We start from the raw sequence: 20,123 nt of genomic DNA on the forward strand, positions 1-20,123 counted from the left end.
AGGTTTGTGTTTTGGGGTACAGGGGTATTTTTATGGTTTAGGGATAGGTTTGGGTTTTGGGGTACAGGATATATTTATAGGGCTAAGATGGGTTAGTGTTTAAGGGTGTTGGGGTATTTTAAGAATTAAGGGTGGGTTATGATTATGGGGTGCAGGGGTATTTAAATGGAGCAGGGTGGACACCCGGAGCTGGAATGTACAGAACCTGGGAAGAAAAAGCAATGAAATATTGGGCACAATGTTCGCTTTTTTTCCCGTAATCCCGCGCCCCGCACACGCCCCAGCACACGCTCACAGCACACGATATGAGACATGGCATGAAGGGCGGAACGTACCACACGCCCCCAGCGTTTGTCACGCCCCCAGCACACGCCCACAACGCAGACACGCCCACAAGGGACTACTTTGCTGGCACAGTTGTTTTACCTTTTAAATGTATATGGTGGGCGTCTGCATAGCCTATGTCCTTCTGCTGCAACTGCCCTTTTCAATGCTGTATTGGGTGTTGTGATTGGTGCTGTGGTTCCTGAGATTACCTGCCTCAAAGTTTGGGCTCTCTCTTTATTATATTAGTATAGATTAAAAAAAAACTCTGAAATTCACTGAAAAAAACACTCATGACATGTTCTATGACATCACTGATAACACCACTGTTACAGATGAAATGAAATTATTGATGACAAAACTGAAAAAACAAAGGTTAAAGTGGAGTTATAGTTTAGAGAAAATGTCAGTTAAAACATTACATTATAAACTAAAAAAAAACACTAACATAAGCCAGTTATAGCTAACCGACCTAACTATAACTCTCACCCCGTCATGCACGGTGTTGCATTCAATGAAGTAATTTCATATTTTACATTGATGTTATTAATGATGTCATAGAACATGTCATGACTTGTTACCTCATATGGTATAATTCTGTGCAGGGCTAAGTGGCCATATTATTTGTAATTTGAAGATCTTAGGCAGCATGCGCAGAGTGAGGAAGTAGGCGAAGGATACAGAGTTCATATGTGAGTTCCTGGTAAGCTTGTTCTCAATGATGATTTTGAGGTTTCTGGCATGGTCGGAAAGAGTGGGTGCAGGTCCTAGGTCTTATGACCACTTGGATTTGTTCCATGTGTTGCTGCTGGTGCTGAAGATCAGTACTTACGTCTTGTCTGTGTTCAGCTGTAGGCTGCTGTTCACCATCCAATCTGCAACGCTTGTCAGGAATCTGTGCAAGTTGGTTTTGGTGGTGGTGGGGTTGTCTATGAGTGAGAGGATGAGTTGGGTGTCATCTGCGTAGAAAATTATGTTGGGACCTTGGAATCTGATGATGTTAGCCAGTGGGGTCATATATGCTTTGAAGAGAGTGGTGCTGCCCCCTTGGGCACACCACTTGCGATCTCCTTTTGTGAAGAAGTGAAAGGTGGGAGGTGGATCCTCTGGGTTCTTGCGGTGAGGAAGGAGGTGATCCATCTGAGCGCTTCGCCTTGGAAGTCAATGTAGTCTTTTGTTCAGCGTGTGGTGGGATATGGTGTTGAAGGTTGCAGAGAGATCGAGGAGGATCAGAACAGCTGTTTCTTCTCAGTCAAGGAGGGTTCGGATGTCATCGGTGGGCTATAATCAGTGTGGTTTCAGGGCAGTGATTGGTGTGGAAGCTGGAGTGGGAGGGTTGAGTAGCTGGTTCTGTTCCAGGTGTGTCATGAGTTGCTTGTTGATGATATTTTCTAGAATCCTTGCTGGGAATGAGAGCTGGGAGACTGGCTGGTCATTTTTTGAGTTCGCTGGCATAGGTGGAGGGTTTTTTGAGTAGTGATCTGACTTCAACGTGTTTCCAGGCTTCGGGAAATGTTGCGGTGGTGATAGAGTTGATCAGGGTGGTGGGTTTCTGGCCAATCCTTTGGTTTCTGAGCTGGAAGAAGTGGTGCGGGTAGGGGAACATCCTTTACAACGCGGATGTTACCCCGCAGTACCGCTACAACGCGTCTTTTACAACGCAAGTCTTAACCACGACTTGCGCTGGAGGGCGCTCAAGGATAAGGAATAGTAGATTTACTATTCCAACACCTTCCCTACTGTACGTAGGCTGGTGTTGGAATAGTAAATTTAACTATTCTTAAGTCCCCACCCCTACAGCGCAAGTCGTGGTAACGACTTGCATTGTAAAAGACGCGTTGTAACGGTACGCGTGGCCATACCACGCGTTGTACCATCATACATCCGTGTGGGTATGGGTTTATGGGAGCTCTTGAGCAGATGTATTTCATGGTGAAGGTGGAATCTTGGGTGGAGAAGAGGTTCCTCATGGTCAGTCTGTGGTTTGTGTTGGTAGCAGTGGTGGTGAATCTGCTGAGAAAGTCCAGAGGTGTGGGTTGAGATTCAGATTTTCTGTATATTGTTGCGATCTTGTTATAGAAGAAGTCAGCGAGGTTGTCAAACAGCTCCTGTGAGGGTGTGATGTTGTTTTTGATGGCACCTGGGTTGGACAATTACTTAACAATGTTGAAACGTTCCTTAGTGTTGTTGGCACTGGTTTTCATGCATTCCGCTAGTGCTGTCTTCTTTGTTGCCCTTAGCATGTGGTTTTAGAGGTTGAGGGGGTCTTGCTGCCCTGTCTGAGGCTGCCCTGTCTGAGGCGTCCTTGCCGGCACACCATCTTCTTTCCAGCTGTTTACTGCCTAGTTTTGTTGTTCAGAGTTCTTGGGTGTACCAGCTGGCCTTTGTGGAGGATTTTCTCTGGATGTTGCTCTTTATGTGGATGATACTGTTGGTGCAATTGGTGATCCAGATGTTGAGGTTCTTCACTCCCTGTTCAAGGTTAGTGGCAGTAACGGGGTTGGACGTGTTAAAGGTGTCTGTGGAGCTGGTCTCTGAAATGTTGTCCCACCTCTGGTAGGAGGCGCTGGTCATTTTGGGGGAGGCGGTGCAGGTGTAGAAGATGATGAAGTGGACAATGGAGTGATCGGTCCATGTGAGTTCTGTGATGTGGATGTACTTGACGTGGTTACTGGAGGGGAAAATGGGATCCAGCATGTGTCCTGCGGTGTGTGTAGGTTTGTGGATGATCTGGGTCAATCCGAGGCTGCCCATTCTGTCAAGGTGGTGTGTAGTGTTGTTGTTGGGGTCGTCAATGTGGAAATGTAGGTTGCCAAGGAAAATGTAGTTCTTGGAGTCTAAGGCTAGGGGAGCAATTAAGTCTGCATTGGTGTTGCAGAAGCTTGAGCGCATGCCTGAGGGTCAGTATGCTAGGATGCCTCTGATGGTTGTCTTGTCATCCGTGTGGAGCTTGAAGTTGAGGTATTCCATGGGGGTGGTGGTTTTGTCAGTGGTGGAGTTACACTATGCGGACCTGGTGAGGGCTTTCATATTCACCTGGGCAGATGTGGGTTTCAGCCTGGTTTCGGTGAGGAAGACGATGTTGGGAGTGGCGATGAGGTCCCATAATTCGGTGCCATGTGTTCACATCAAATGCATGCTAAGGAGTAGGCAGTGGAGTCAGTGTGTCAGTTCTGGTGTGATGAATGGTTGGCATGGTGCTTTGTGGCGTGACGGTGGTCGTGCTGGTGCAGGACAAGCTGCATCTGGCGCAGGAGAACCGTCCTGCCGTAGCAGCAGCATTCACTAGTTGTCCAGTGTTCAAGGCATGGAGGACGGTGGTGGTATATCTATGGGCGGACCGGGACCAGGGGTCCTGGCACTGGGTGCAGCCCAGGCATGGACGGGCACAGACTGGCATCCCTTGGGCACGCCTTATGGGTGCACCTACCCATTGTGTGGCCGCATTGCACCCAGGTCAAACAGGATTACTTTAGAAGCCATCCCAGAGTCATTGGACGATCATCCAACTACCTTAGAAGTCATTTACACGTCATCAGACATCATCAAGCTCTTGAAGTCATCAGCAAAGCTGGAGAAGCTCAGCCTGATGATTTGAGGATGACTTGAAAATGAGTATCTGATTACTTTAGTAGGTGTCATTATTCGTGATGATTTAAGGATGACTTGAAAAGGAGTACCTGATGACTTTAGTAGGTGTCATTATTCGTGGTGATTTAAGGATGACTTGAAAATGAGTATCTGCTGACTTCAGAAGGTGTCATTATTCCTGATGATCTGAGGATGACTTGTAAATGACTCTCCGATAACTTTACAAGATGACATTGTTCCTGATGAATTTGGGGTGATTTGAAAATAAGCATCTGAATACTTCAAATGTACTATTGTGTTTTCAATAAGATGTTTTTGCGTCTGGTGATTTTAACAGGAATTGGTTGTCTATTTAAAGAGCACGTCCACCACTTTGGTTTCAGTTTTCCAGAAAAATGCAAACTGTTGGATGATTGCACAATGAATTGCAGATAAACGCAAAATGTCATATACGTTTTCTGTTATACACAACAGAGCATACAATGTGCTTTAGCAAACTGTGTATAAGTCAGCGGTTATTTTTTTAACACATTTATTTATTTTTTGTCACTTTCTTTTTGTACAAACCAGGTAAGATAAGCATCCACTGTAACTGTAATGGACTCCATGTACCTTAGGTACATCTCCAATTGGATACTGGGTCACACTTATAAGCCCCTGTACTGTGTACTATAGGTACCCAGGGCATATGTGCACCCAAGGCCTACCAGGGGCTGCAGCTTGTATTATACCACCCCTGGCTGGCCCTACTAAATTGACACAACTGGCTGATCACTCAGCTGGGGATGAGTGGTGTAATCACCCTTTGCTTAGATATAGTATACCTATATCTAAACCTATATAGACACATATATACCTATAAGTCACTCCTATGGCAGGCCTTAACAATCCAGAAGGCAGAGGGTGCTTGGTATTATGTGAGATGGTGCTCTAGCATGAGCTGAGCCTGTCTGCAGCTTTTGGAACCATGTCCTTATAGCTGTTCTATGATATAGCCATACCATATACTTTTAAGTGCATTATAATCCTCGCGGTCATTGCTAATTTTGGTTTGGCTTTATCAAAATATGTTGTGTAAGGTGTCATACGCTTTGTAATACTACCCCCTCACCAAACCCAAACACACCCTAAACCCTAAAATTAACCATGGCACCCCAAAACCCAAACACACCCTGAACCCCCAAATTAACCCTTGCACCCCAAAACCCAAACACACCCTGAACCCCCAAATTAACCCTTGCACACCAAACCCAAACACACCCTAAACCCTAATATTAACCCTTGTACCCTAAAACCCAAACACACCCTAACCCTAAAATTAACCCTGGCACCCCAAAACCCAAACACACCCTGAACCCCCAAATTAACCCTGGCACGCCAAACCCAAACACACAATAAACCCTAATATTAACCCTTGTACCCTAAAACCCAAACACACACTAAACCCTAAAATTAACCCTGGCACCCCCAAACCCAAACACCCTTAACCCTAAAATTAACCATGGCACCCCAAAACCCAAACACACCCTGAACCCCCAAATTAACCCTTGCACCCCAAAACCCAAACACACCCTGAACCCCCAAATTAACCCTTGCACACCAAACCCAAACACACCCTAAACCCTAATATTAACCCTTGTACCCTAAAACCAAAACACACCCTAAACCCTAAAATTAACCCTGGCACCCCAAAACCCAAACACACCCTGAACCCCCAAATTAACCCTTGCACGCCAAACCCAAACACACCCTAAACCCTAATATTAACCCTGGTACCCTAAAACCCAAACACACCCTAAACCCTAAAATTAACCCTGGCACCCCAAAACCCAAACATGCTCTAAACCCTTAAATTACACCTGGCCCCCCAAAACACAAACCCACCCTCAACCCTAAAATGACCCTGTACGCCCTAAAATCCAAAAGCCCTACAAACCCCCAAACTGTTTATGAATGCGGAATGCCGGGAGGCGCTGCTGTGATTGCAAATTATACTTTCTGTACCCCCAGGATGCACTTCCTTCATACTTCCTTCATAGAGTATTTCCATGGAATCCGATTGTAAGACTTATTAAACAACTGCGGACAGACCTGCTCATGGCCCATACAGAGGAATGGTCTTGCAAAGGAAAACAAGCTTTGTAGAAGTCCTTGGGACTGCCGAATTCACTCCAAGTGTCGTTTAGTGGGGCCGCGGCGGGAAATCATTTTAATGCTGACAGGGAGATTGAGAAAGTTCTGATTGGCAGAATGCAATGGACTGCTGACAGCTCTTGGTGTGTGTTATGCTGCTGGAACTTTTCTGTCCTTGGTTTCCAGTGGTGCCACCAAATAACAACAGCCCTGCCTTCATTAAATAATTGACGAACACAACAAATACCGTTCGCAAGTCACTCCATCAGTGGCCGATATGCTTTATGTGGTGAACAACAATAAGTGATCGTTTACAATGATTTTCATTCAGGTTTGGTCTGTGTGATTTTTTTTAAAGACACAGTCGGTACACAACCGGAAGTACATACCTCAACCTGTTAGGTTTTCACAGCCTGTATTTCATACCATTTTTTAGATCAGGATTTGCCAGAACTTTTGTTTTAAAAGAAAATACATCTGTACGATCTGCTTATTTAAAGGGACTCTTGGACAACTTTCTTCATCTGTTAAAGCCGTAATTCACATTTTGCTTCCGCCGGCTACAGCATACAGTATGGGGAAGGGGACCATATCTGCCAGGTTTTCACTTCGCTTATGTGTGAAATTTACAGGTCTTCAGTAATTTATGAGTGACATTTCACTGCCTTATGTGTGCACTTTAAGCAACACTTCACAGCGAGGTCAAGAAAGCAGTACTTTACATTAAATACGGTAATCTATGTAAGCAGCCATTTATTGTAAAATGTGACGAACATGAATCTTATTATAACAGATGCTATGCTCATGACGTTTTGCAATCACTAGCTATCCCTATCCTTACTGGACACAGGGCACTTGACTCCTATGCTACACATTGTTATTTCCACTGTGTAATTCTGGGCCTGGTGCTGATGAAGGATTTATTAAACCACAACTGATGACTAGTGATACGATGTCAACAATAAAATCACGTAGCAGCAGTTAGTGACAGCCTGCAGAAATGGACCTCAACATTTACAGATGTGAATCATTCTGCCTTTACTTTTAATGCCTCGTTGTTATGTATTTCAAGCATCTTATGTGTCTCTTCCTTGCAGAAGTGAGCCAAAATAGTGAAGAGGCCTTTTTTGTTTGTGGCTGTGACATGCCAAGGGCTTCATTTCAAGTTGTGTGTTAATAGAAATCATGGGGTAAAAAAAATGTTCTTTTTTCCATAACACTTCTAGTAATAATTATTTTGACACAGGACAAAGAATATACCTCAAAACAAAGACACAGCACTCCTCTTTGTCACATGAATAACTTCTACAGACCTTTTTAGGGCGAGCTGATGTTGCATTCATGCGAAGCATGAATGCATCAGCTCGCCAACTTATGCTGCCCGTATTTAGGAGAGTGGACAGCTACCAGACGCGCGCTTTGACGAGGTCGGATTTCACCTCGGGAGCGAGCGTCTGAGCCGCGCCTGCGCAGATGAACTCCCAGCCCCTGCTTTCGCGTCGCTCTGCTCGCATGCATTAATGGCACACAGACACAGCCAGCCCCCACCCCTCTGCATGCACACACATACAGGCGCGCGCACACATAGACAGACACACGCAGACAGACACACACACGCAGACAGACACACGCACACACACACGCACATACACGCGCGCACCCCCTCCCCCCACACTTACCAGGGTCTTTTCGTGTGTCCCTGTGTCCCTGTCTCCCTCGGCAGCCTGTGGTTCAGTCTTCACAACAGGCGGGGCTCTCCACGACCACGGGAGCTCCGCTAGTTCACAGGCAAATCTTCCGGCTGATTACAGAAGCGCGGGGCTCCCGTCCGCTTCCTGTTTGCGGCCCCGCCCCCGTCCCAAAACAAGTTGCCTGGCTTCCGTTCTAATCCGGACTGCAGACATAAAGCCCACAGGTAGGTCCACGGGTTTCCTTTCACGGGTAATACCTTGTTTTATTTAGGGGCTTTTAGTCATATCCCAGACTCGAGTCAGAAGTGCTTTTGAAAGCTGGAGAGTAAGGTGCTCTGCTTGTTCTCGGGTGTCGGGCATTAAGGGTGTATGGTGTTTACATCCTGTTCAAGATCCGGATCGGATTGGTGATGGCGTGGGAAGGGGGTTGACTAGAGAGGAGGATGCGTGTACTGTTTCAGAATGAGACCCCGTCCTCCCCAGTGTGGTCATTGCAGGGTCTGAAGGTTGCTGTAGGCTGCAGGAACACTGCGTGCCCCAGGGCTCTGGGACATTACCGTTCCAGAGATCGCATTGCCTAGGGGGAAGTGAGACGTCTACTCCCTCGGGTCTATTCTAATTCGGAGCGCTGCCATATGGAAAGAAGGAGTGGAGGGGGCAGGGAAGGTCTTTGTTTACGCGTCTCTAGCGGTATCTGTTGTCCGCTTTTAGATTTTCACTTTGTCTAGATGGGCACTCTCCGCCTATGCGCGATTTTTATGTTAAAAGGTCTCATCCCTAGCCAGGATTGAGTTCTATATAAACCAAGTACCCAAAAACACTCGTCTAAAACGTCAACATGTATACACGTTAATTAAATAAGCCACGGAATAACGGGGATTACGTGTTGTAAGAGTAGTTGAGAGAAAGGGAAATATATCAGCACGAGTGTTCACATTTCACGTCTTACTACATTGCCATGAATTCAGACAAGTAAAGACTTTGTGGACAATCCTCCCCCTTGTGACCATCGGTGTTACCCCCTGCACACCTGTTCTTTCTCAACCTCTTGTTAGTTCGAATTTGCACAGTCTCAGCTGTCACCTATCCTTGGGTATGCGGGTATTGCATGACTCTTTTACCTCTGTCGTCATTAGTTGAGTGTGTAATATGTTTGTTTGGTCTTGGTCTCATAATGTGTTTCAAGCTTTATTACAAATGTCACAAAAAGATCACTTTTTTTTTTTAATTAAAAAGATCACTTTTATTTAAGTATTAATTATTTAAAAAAATTAAAAGCCATTGTTATTTGTAATATCAATACATCTAAGTCACTTAAATACAAAACATGTTGCATTACAAATGCTATAGGTGTCACATTTGCGAAAGTTATAACTATTGGCATTGTATATGACAAAGCTATTAATTTAGCTATTTTCAAAACCAACACATAAATAAAATGATTGTCATTTACAAAACCAATAGCTCAAACTTTCCTAATGCGAGACCTATTGCATTGCAAATGCTTGTTATTATTGCGGCTCCAAGTTCTGAGAGTATCTAGTTGTTCTAATGGGTGTAAGTTCTGATATTTATATGTTTCCTTCGTCTTCATTGCTTAATTTTGCTTGCGAGAAAGTGTCACTCATCATCGTTGAATGTCACTCATAATTGCACTGAAATTATGAAAATGTCACACATAACCAATCGGAAACCTTGGCAGCTATGACCAATACTAAAATGCATTTATAAAAAGCACAGCTGCCTCGAACACAATGCCAATGGAGAGCAGCTCTCTCACCAGCTTTGCATATCCTGAAGCCGGTGGATTCCTCTTGCAAAAGCCTACGCACATCCGGGAGCGCCGGAAGTGACGTCATTGGTCTGCGGCAAGAACGAATACCGTGTGTTCAATGGCCATAATGGACGATGGATCGGGATCGGTCTTTTTATTTTTCCAGCTCCACTTCCAAAGCATCACAAGTTCATCGATTCCAGCTTGTATACTCCGGTAAGTGCTGCAGCTGCAACGTAGTTGTTAGTCCATCGGGGCAAGCTCCACGGATCTGCACGCGGCTGGGTCAGCCCCCCGATTCTAGCGCAGCTGCCTTCTTTAAACAAGCATTTGCAATGCAATAGGTCTCGCATTAGGAAAGTTTGAGCTATTGGTATTGTAAATGACAAATTTTTTATTTACGTTTTTTTTTTAAATAGCGAAATTAATAGCTTAGTTATTTACAATGCCAATAGTTATAACTTTCGCAAATGTGACACGTATAGCATTTGTAATGCAACATGTGTTGTATTTACGAGACTTACATGTATTGATATTACAAATAACAATGGCTGTTAATTTTTTTTCAATAATTAATACTTAAATAAAAGTTATTGTCATTTATAATGGCAATATCTTAAAGTTTTGTAAATAACTTTTGTGAAGATTATGTTCAGTGTATTTTATTGTGCCGAAAATCCAAGAACAGAAGTGAAATATTGACATATTTTTGTTACATTTGTAATAAAGCTTGAAACATTGAGAGAATATATTTGAACCAGGCGTTGAATGGTTGCACAGATTGATGCTGTGGTGGCGCTGAGTGTTGTTGTGATGGCGAACAAGTGATGCTGTGGCGTTCACTTATGCTGTGGTAGCGCATAGTGATGCTGTGGTGCTCTTGAGTGATGCTGTGGTGGTGCGGAGTGATGCTGTATGCTATGCTATGTTTATTTTTGCTATCCTATGGTTTGTTTTGTTATGCTATGCTGCGTTTTGTTATGCTATGCTATTATATGTTTTGTTTTGCTATACTATGTTTTGTTGTGTTTTGTTAAGCTTTGCTATGTTTTGTTATGCTATGCTGTTTTGTTGTGTTTTATTCTGCTATGCTGTTTTGTTATGCTATGCTATGTTTTGTTGTATTTGGTATGCTATGTTTTGCTATGCTATTATATGTTTTGTTTTGCTATACTATGTTTTGTTGTGTTTTGTTAAGCTATGCTATCTTTTGTTGTTGTTTGATATGTTTTGTTATGCTATATTTTGTTATGTTATCCTATGTTTGGTTATGTTATGCTGTTTTGTTTTGCCATCCTATTCTTTGTTTTGTTATGCTATGCTATGTTTAGTTTTGCTATCCTATGCTTTGTTTTGTTATGCTATGCTATGCTTTGTTATGCTATGTTTTGTTATGCTGTGTTGTTATATTATGCTATGTTTTGTTGTATTTGGTATGCTATGTTTTGCTATGCTATTATATGTTTTGTTTTGCTATACTATGTTTTGTTGTGTTTTGTTAAGCTATGCTATCTTTTGTTGTTGTTTGATATGTTTTGTTATGCTATATTTTGTTATGTTATCCTATGTTTGGTTATGTTATGCTGTTTTGTTTTGCCATTCTATTCTTTGTTTTGTTATGCTATGCTATGTTTAGTTTTGCTATCCTATGCTTTGTTTTGTTATGCTATGCTTTGTTATGCTATGTTTTGTTATGCTGTTTTGTTATGTTATGCTATGTTTTGTTCCGCTATGTTTTGTTGTGTTTTGTTATGCTATGCTATGTTTTGTTATGCTATGCTATGTTGTGTTTTGTTATGCTACGCTATGTTTTGCTATGCTTTGCAATGCTATATTTTGTTATGTATGCTATGTTTTGTTGTGTTTTGTTATGCTATTCTATGTTTTGTTGTGTTTTGCTATGTTTTGTTATGCTATGTTTTGTTATGCTATGCTTTGTTTTATGTTATGTTATGCTATGTTTTGTTATGTTATGCTATGTTTTGTTATGTTATGCTATGTTTTGTTATGTTATGCTATGTTTTGTTGTGTTGTGTTGTGTTTTGTTATGCTATGCTATGGATTGTTATACTATGCTGTGTTTTGTTTTGCTATGCTTTGATATGTTATGCTATGCTTTGTTATGCTTTTTTGTAGTGCTATGCTATTTTTTGTTGTGTTTTGTTATGCTATGCTTTGCTGTGTTTTGCTATGCTATGTTTTGTTATGCTATGTTTTGTTTTGCTATCCTATGCTTTGTTTTGTTATGATATGCTATATGTTGCTATCCTATGCTTTTTTTGTTATGCTATGCTGTAATTTGTTATGCTATGGTTGTTATTTTATGCTGGTGAGGGTGTGTGAGTGTGGGTGAGGGGGTGTGAGGGTGTGTGAGGGTGAGTGGGTGTGAGGGTGAGGGTGTGTGAGGGTGAAGAGGTAAGAGGGTGAGGGCGTGTGAGGGTGCGTGAGGGTGAGTGAGGGTGTGTGAGGGTGTGAGGGTGAGGGGAGTGAGGGTGTGTGAGGGTGTGAGGGTGAGGGGAGTGAGGGTGTGTGAGGGTGAGGGTGAGTGGGTGTGTGAGGGTGAGTGAGGGGGTGTGAGGTTGAGGGGGTGTGAGGGTGAGTGAGGGTGAGTGAGGGTGAGGGGGTTTGAGGGTGTGTGAGGGTGAGGGGGTTTAGGGTGAGGTGGTATGAGGGTGAGGTGGTGTGAGGGTGTGGGGGGTGAGGCTGAGGGTGTGTGAGGGTGAGGGTGTGTGAGGGTGAGGGGTTGTGAGGGTGAGGGGGTGTGAGGGTGAGGGATGTGAGGGTGAGGGGGTGGGTGAGGGTGAAGGGGTGGGTGAGGGTGAGGGGTGCGAGGGTGTGAGGGGGTGTGATGAAGTGTGAGGGGGAGGGTGTGGGGTTGTGAGAGTGTGAGGGGGAGGGTGTAAGGATGAGGCGTTGTGAGGGTGAGTGAGGGTGTAGGGGTGTGCGAGGTTGAGAGGGTGTTAGGGTGAGAGGATGAGAGAGGGTGAGAGGGGGGTGAGGGGGTATGAGAGTGTGTGAGGGTGAGGGTGTGTGTGAGGGTGAGAGGGTGTGTGGGGAAAACCTGCATGTGGTCACACTCCGGAAGGAAAAACAATATTCCAAGAGGAAATGAAGCCACTGGGCTTGATATGGAATCTGTGGCTAAAATGAAGTTAAAAGGCCTCGGGCAGTGAGTCTGGCTCTTAACACTGAGGAAAATCGAGGAACACCTGGGGTCTTGGTTTTTAGGAAAGCTACCCTGCTGGAAGAGAGGGGGTTTTGTTTGTAGGGGTAATTGATGCAGTGTGTCTTCACTACGTTAAGGAACATATTGCTGATTTCTAACATGTTGCAGTTGAAATTGATATAAGCATTAGTGTTCCTTTGCATGTGTTCTAGATATTTTTACGCGCCGGTCGATCCACAAATAGGAGCGGTACTAGAGATTGTGTTTTTCCGTCTTTAATCAGTGAAGCGATCGGATCAATATTTTGCAGAGCACTTCTAACACGTGCTTAATAACAGGCAGACTCCGATTGCATTCAGTGACTGGGCAACGAATGCCCCTTGAAGACGGGCAGTAATGCGCAGTGCATGAGATTACATGTACCCCCCGCTGTTTGGCGGCTTGGTGAGGGCAGCTAAAATGAGACGGCGCCATTATGAGCACAATGCACGTGAGAAGCAGGGGCCGCCCACACTAGAATTACCTCATTAGGAAACGATGAAAATGCCACTTAGGAATCCACTTACTGCAGGCGACTCACTTAGCAAATATGATGAGGTAACAGACCCGGTCTGCTGCGTGTTATCACTGCGCCGAGGCCCGTGCATTGAAATAGAGCAGGTGTTCGTCACCTTTACAAGATGAAAGTAACATGTGCGACAGTGAAATTGACAACGCTAAACAGAGCCTATTTTACACACGTATTTAGATGAGACATTCTAGCTTCCAATAAAAAATAACGTGGAAGGCTCACGGTCGACCCACCCGCACCACTAGGCCTGGGAGGCAGAATTCAGAGTGAGCCTCTTGTTTATCCTTGCGCTGAAGGCGAGCGGGGAGCAAGTTGCTGCGACGGGGGCAATTCAGCAGCCAAACTGGTTGAGGGGTAATGAAACTCCCACCGCTGGGTGAGTGCGTCGGGCCTCCAGGAACAGTACCCACTTCACACAGGTTCAGCAGGTTGCCAAACTCAAAGAAGAAGCGCGCGGCCTACGCGGACGGACAGCCGGTGCCCTGACGCCACGGGGTCAGCCGGTCGGGGGAGCGGGAGCACCGGGCCCGGGGCTCCCGCAGCCCCGCCTGTCACTGCGCGAGGACAGGCTCAGCGACGCCGCCTCCAAGAGGAAGCAGAGGGCACTGGGGGATAAGCCGCCAGGCCGCGAGGAGGGGACTGCAGCGGGAGAACGAGGCGGGGGTAGCGCACCAGGCTCGGGGGAACGGAACCTGGGGGTGTCGGGGCTCAAGAACCGCTTCGCAAAGACCGAGGTCTTCATTATTTTACTTTCTCTGAGTCGAACCACCAATATGAAAAAATAAGCCTTGTAGGATTTGTATGACAGGAAAGTTCCTATTATCCCTAATTTCATTGTTTTAATAGAGTAGCAGCCATGATGTGTAAAAATAAAAAAAAATAAAAAAAACGGAAGTCAGGCACTTTTGCCTGAGACGGGGGCGGGGCCTGCAATCCAGCAGGAAGTCCCGCCCGCCGCCACAGCCGCCGCCGCCGAGGAAGAAGTGGAGCGATGAGACACTGAACACGCCGAAAGAGCCCGGTAAGTGGTGGGAATGGGGGTCACGCGCGTGTGTATGTGTCTGGAGTGCGTGTGTGTGACTGTGGGGGAGGGGGGTGTGTGTGAGCGAGTGTCTGCCGTGTGCCTGCGTGTGCATGCGCTCGCCTGTGTGTGCGCATGCAGAGGGGTGGGGGGTGGGGGGTGGGGGCTGCCTATATGTGAAGCGCTCTGATACCTGATTCGGTTCGGGGCTGGGAAATAAAAAAAAAAAAAAAAAAATGCTGAGTTACTCTGCGCATGCGCGGGTGAGACGCGCGCTCCCGCGGTGAAATCCGCGAAGGAAACGCTCGTGTCAGATTGGTGTCCACTCTCCCAATAACGGGCAACATTAGGTCTGAAGCAGACTCTCTCAATGCTCACGCATTGAGAGTACGTCTGCTCGACCTAAAAAGAGCAGCAGTCCTCCGCTCTCGGTCCTAGCTGCTCAGTTTCCGTCCCAGACGAGCTTCCTCATTTTTCGGAAAGCACAAGTTTTCATTAAGTGGGCCAGACCTAGCTCCGTGCAGATAAAGGAAAAAACATAATTTCTTTGGTTGATGTGGCACCCGATGCGTTGGCTGCACACTTTTCCGAGCCAAGGGTGTACGCCTGACCGGTGACCGGGTGGAACACTAAGATAAAGGTGTGTGCTTCGTGTTAGTGTAATGAATGCCTGCGTTGCAGTGTGCGTGCGTGATTGCGTGTGTTTGATGTTTGCCTACATTAGCATGCCTGCTTGTTTATGCACCTTTTGTGTTTGAGCTTGTGTATGTGTGGTAGCGTGCCTGTGTAAGTTGTGGAAAATTGCAAAAAGCCTAAAAAATGTTTTAAAACAAGTTCCTCGCCGTAAGGAAAAATAAATGACTGCCCGTGTATTAGGTAGCTAAAGTTTTCGCCTAGTGTTAGTTCGGAAATTAACGCTGGGTACAATGTTGAGATGATTTCTTCTAAAGCATGTGACATTCTGCATTTCATCTGAAATGTATCCGTGTCACAAGCACATGAGATTCTTCAAGAGAGATAGGGACAAGAAGACAGTTCCCTCTAAAACTGCCAGGGGGAAACTAAAACATCACATCATACCAGCCTCGCGCACAAACATGCAAAGCAAACATGATGAAACACTGGTCGCATATTCATTTCATTTTATTTCTCATGACTTTTAGTACCGAGATATACAACATCGGTTGATGCCTATATGGATGCCTAAAAGCATTTTACATTTTATTTGCATAAAGCAAATGTGCAAACGAAGAAAATGTTCTGAACAGTAAAACACAGGGGAGGTGGAGCGTCAACATAGGAAGGATGACTTGCACAGAACCCACTCCCTTCTCCTGTGAGATGCAGGCCTCGCTTCTGCCAATCAGATTTCAGTTGAGAAGGTTGCAGACTCCTGCTATACTAAGGCCAACAAAATGGCCCCTAATACCGATAGAGCGGAAACGACAGACTCTGGCCAAATCGGTATAAATAGAGATGTAGTAGAAACGCGACTTGTGGTATTAGAGTGTGTGATAATAACACAAGTTAAAACAAATGAGCACCTTTTAGCAGGTGAAGTTGCGGTTCAAAAGTGAATATTTGTTAGGGTATAGCCACTGCGGTTGACAAAAGACTTTCCTCCTGCCAAAGATGCTAGTCAGTTCTCGGCACTAAATTCAGGAACTGCTGGCACGTACTTCCGTTATCTGGCTTTCGCCAGGTCTCTAGAATAAGTCCTATGCAAACGTGAAAATGTATGCCTTCTGAAAATTAGTTAAAATTATATGAAATTTAATGAAATCCACTTATGTTGGTATCTTGCATGAAAATTTAATGTGTGGGTGGGCATCGTTAATGTTCATCTCAATGAAAAAGGAAGTCCCTTAGCCTCTTATGGATCTAGAAGTGCAGTGACGCTGAAAAATTGTGTGAATGGAAGCTTCCTCAAGCCCCAACACTCTTTACAACGAACCTATGTGAAAAACCTTTTTTGTGAAGAAGGGGTTTTAGGACATTACAAATATTCTCCAGTTCACTTTTTTCTTAGCTGAGCATCTTTCATGATGTCAAAGAAGCCTACAGAGAGAAAAGTTATTTTAGGTTAAGCAGGATGGAAAGTCTGCACTCAGGCCCTGTGTCTATGACCAGGTCCTCTTCAAGTCAGCCGCTTCCCTGGTCGCTCTCTCTCTCCTTTCCTTCCCTCCCCTCTCTCCTTCCCTCCCCTCTCTCCTTCCCTCCCCTCTCTCCTTCCCTCCCCTCTCTCCTTCCCTCCCCTCTCTCCTTCCCTCTCCCCTTCTCTCTTTCCCTCTTCCCCTTCTCTCTTTCCCTCTTCCCCTTCTCTCTTTCCCTCTTCCCCTTCTCTCTTTCCCTCTTCCCCTTCTCTCTCTCTCCTTCGCTCTCTCTCTCTCTCTCCTTCGCTCTCTCTCTCTCTCTCCTTCGCTCGCTCTCTCTCTCTCTCTCTCCTTCGCTCGCTCTCTCTCTCTCTCTCCTTCGCTCGCTCTCTCTCTCTCTCTCTCCTTCGCTCGCTCTCTCTCTCTCTCTCCTTCGCCCGCTCTCTCTCTCTCTCTCTCCTTCGCTCGCGCTCTCTCTCCTTCGCTCGCGCTCTCTCTCCTTCGCTCGCGCTCTCTCTCCTTCGCTCGCGCTCTCGCTTCTTCGCTCGCGCTCTCTCTCTCTCTCTCCTTAGCTCTCGCTCCTTCGCTCGCGCTCTCTCTCTCCTTCGCTCGGTCTCTCTCTCTTTCTCCTTCGCTCTCTTTATTTAAAAAATGATCATTTTATTTAGAGCTTAGGAAAAATCGCTTATGTTAGAAATCAGTTAAAGTTTAGCAAAGAACAGATATTTCCGAATTCATTCTCTCCTAACATCCCTAACTAACACCCTCATCTTATCCTTCAATCCTGCAAAGCAAACAAATAAATCATAAGAGTCTTACATCCAGGAATCGGTCATCAGTCGGGCAGCACTTCAGTAGATATCGAAAAAGCGACCCCTAGACAAAACCAGGGTTTTTTATACCTTAATTCCCTAACTTAATCTATCTAAAAAGTAACTATCACTACTTATTCAAACTCTGAATGGACAAATTCCGGGTGGGTGAGCATCATCTCACCATTACAACATCATTTTCTCGTTGGTTCAGCAGAAAATAAAGGGTCTATGTTTTAGGACAGTCCATAGCTTAGCTATTTCTTTAAGTTGAAACATCACCTCCCATTCCCACGATCACAACATTCAAGCGTGCATGTTTGGAACCCATCCTAGGTTCCGGGCCAAGGTAGCCTTGAACCTCCTCGAGCACAGGCAGTTCAATCTGACTTGCAGGTTTTGGCGCACCTGTGCTGTCCAGCTCTTGCTCACTGTTTACCCGAGCGTCCATTTTTTTTTATCTAGGCCTCAGAAGCCACTTTTAGAACTATCATAGAAACAAACACAAATTCATGTTAATTATTGAATTTAAACCCATTCTGTTTACCTCCCACCATACTAATGTTTCCCATTAGTTGTTACCTAGCAAATAAGCCACACAAATGCGTTTTATACTTACATAATCAACCACTTCTTAGCACAAAAACATGTACAATAAGCACATTTAGTCTGAGTTTGTTTATATTTAAGCTGCGCATTAATTCACAACACATATTAATTAATTATATGGCAACATGCAAGCAAAATAAGTACTCCCGTGTATAATAAAATGTGTGCATCTTATTCTATGGTTGATTAATTTCACAAAACACCTTTAGTAAATGTTATCGTTGTGGGACATTGACTTCAAGAGGGGTACACAAAATTTTGCGTTTGCCACCTCGCTCCATCAGTAGCAGGCATCTGACTCTATGCATTTGTGGGGATAGGTAACTTGATTTCCCGTCACAAACCCCAGTGTGAAAGTTTACTTATTGATAGTTCTTCTATTTCTCTCATAATGCCTCTACTTTGCTATTACTATTTGTCCTGAGCAGCAAGACCTAAGCATACACTCTGGCTCTCCAAAAATAAAGTTGATTATTTGGTAATTTCCTCAATGGCCTTCAGTGCATGCCCAAACACTTCTTTGTAGTCCAAAATCTAGGCATATTAGATAGAAATTGCACCAGGTCAGTGTACTTTTTCTCCAATTAAATCTGTAAATCACTTTGATGTGCTTTGTATTTTACCTCAGAAACTTAAACCACACAAACTAATTCCTGATTTTTATATCTAGAAGGACATAATCATGGTTTCATTCAACGTCCTGTTTTTCACTTGTGATCATTCTGTGTGTGTTCGAAAAGATGGTGACTTCCTGCTTTTGGACAATCCCGGGGAAGTTCTTTGTAAATGGCTGGTCGAAAATCTAGATGAAGCTGGTCGGACAATCACCGAAGAGAGAGATTTTAAAGCTACGATTCTGCTCCAATCATCTGGTAAGCACAATAAGTAAACCTTTATAATAAGTTTGCAACTGCAGGATAATGGTACAAATTACCAACCTGTTTCAGTAAAAACCTAGATTTGTGATTAATTAATCCAATAATGGACAGTAAAAATGAAAAAGCATGTCCTCACATATGCCTTGGATTGCTCTCCAGAGACAAATATAACACTTATGAAAAGGGCTGAAACATTTAGCTTGTGGCACTACTATAAGGCAGCCATTTTTGAATAAACTATTTTATTTAGGCAACTTTTTTCAGGAGGTTCAAGTTCAGGCTTACAATGTGTACTGTCTATTAAGGAAAACTTCGTTATGGATAGATTGTACATTTGTCCTTTATTATCAAAACCTCTTTATTTATATATTATGGCTAGTGTGTGAAGATATATTGCAAGTGGTCAATGTGTTATCTGTTTTGAAGTTTATATGTTAATCTATATTTTTTCTCTTGCTTTTTTTAGTGAAGAAACAGTGTCTAATGATTCAGGATATTTTTCAAGAGAATTGCAAGCTATTCTGGCACTTTGATATCTTTCTGCATGCAATGTTTTTAAATATGGCTGCTTTGTACTGTTGGAGGGAGCCTAGCAAATATTACATTGTTAGCCATGTATAGATGCCAACTCAAAAAACCACTCTTCCTACATATATTTTTTAATATGTAACCTAACATGATGGCAAATAGTTGTGTTATTTTGCAGACTGATATGCAGCAGTTGGTGAAGGACTCAAATGATCCTTCACGGTTCAAAGATGTTCTCGTTCCAAAGCGGAAATCGCACAAGCTCTTGGAGGAAGCCAAGGCAGCTCGGGACAGTGCAGGTTTTTTTCTAAATGGTATCAGCGAAATACTTTTTTCTCCAAAAGAACTTGAAACTACAAAAGGTGTAACGAAGGCTCGTGCTGGAACAGATGTCCTTGATGAGGAGGTCAATGCATTATTTGGTAAGATATTACAACTGTTCAATGTAACATTCATTCGATCTTGGATTGCGAAAATTCATTATTATACTGTTAAAGGTTTGCATGTGTGGTCTGGTATCATATAATGGTAAGATGACTCAATCATTACTCAACAGATGTCTGCAAAAGAGCAAGAAGAGCAATGGGGGTCTTGTAATTTATTAACAATTTGTGCTGTTTGTGCTTCAAATCTGGCACAAACCCGTGAGTTGTGATTTTATTTCTAAATCTGTGGTCCAGGTGAGGGGCTCAAACTGGATGAATGGGTGATAGCAAACTGAACTTATAAAATACTGTGCTTGCAGCTTTTATTTAGCCACATGTGCCTCTTTGACCAAGTGCCCTTAATGTTACACTTATGAACCCTTGTAACCCTAACAATATCTCATCTGGCACTCTATATGAAATAATGGAACAAACTTTTTAAAGGAAGCTCGGCCCTATTAAAATCTAAAAATAGTCGTGGTAACATGATACTGATGTATGTTTTTT

The 20,123-nt window shown here is 44.0% G+C and overlaps 1 long non-coding RNA gene across 1 annotated transcript; it reads left to right on the plus strand.

Moving 5' to 3' along the window:
* The first annotated feature begins 9,630 nt into the window (after nucleotides 1-9,630).
* On the plus strand, nucleotides 9,631-19,591 carry LOC144753017 (uncharacterized). Its single transcript, XR_013594171.1, has 3 exons — nucleotides 9,631-9,729; nucleotides 18,456-18,657; nucleotides 19,370-19,591. It is a non-coding gene; the product is annotated as an uncharacterized LOC144753017 (long non-coding RNA).
* Nucleotides 19,592-20,123: the final 532 nt, after the last annotated feature.

This window comes from Lissotriton helveticus, chromosome 5_1 (assembly GCF_964261635.1).
Source record: "Lissotriton helveticus chromosome 5_1, aLisHel1.1, whole genome shotgun sequence".
Classification (NCBI taxonomy): Eukaryota; Metazoa; Chordata; class Amphibia; order Caudata; family Salamandridae; genus Lissotriton; species Lissotriton helveticus.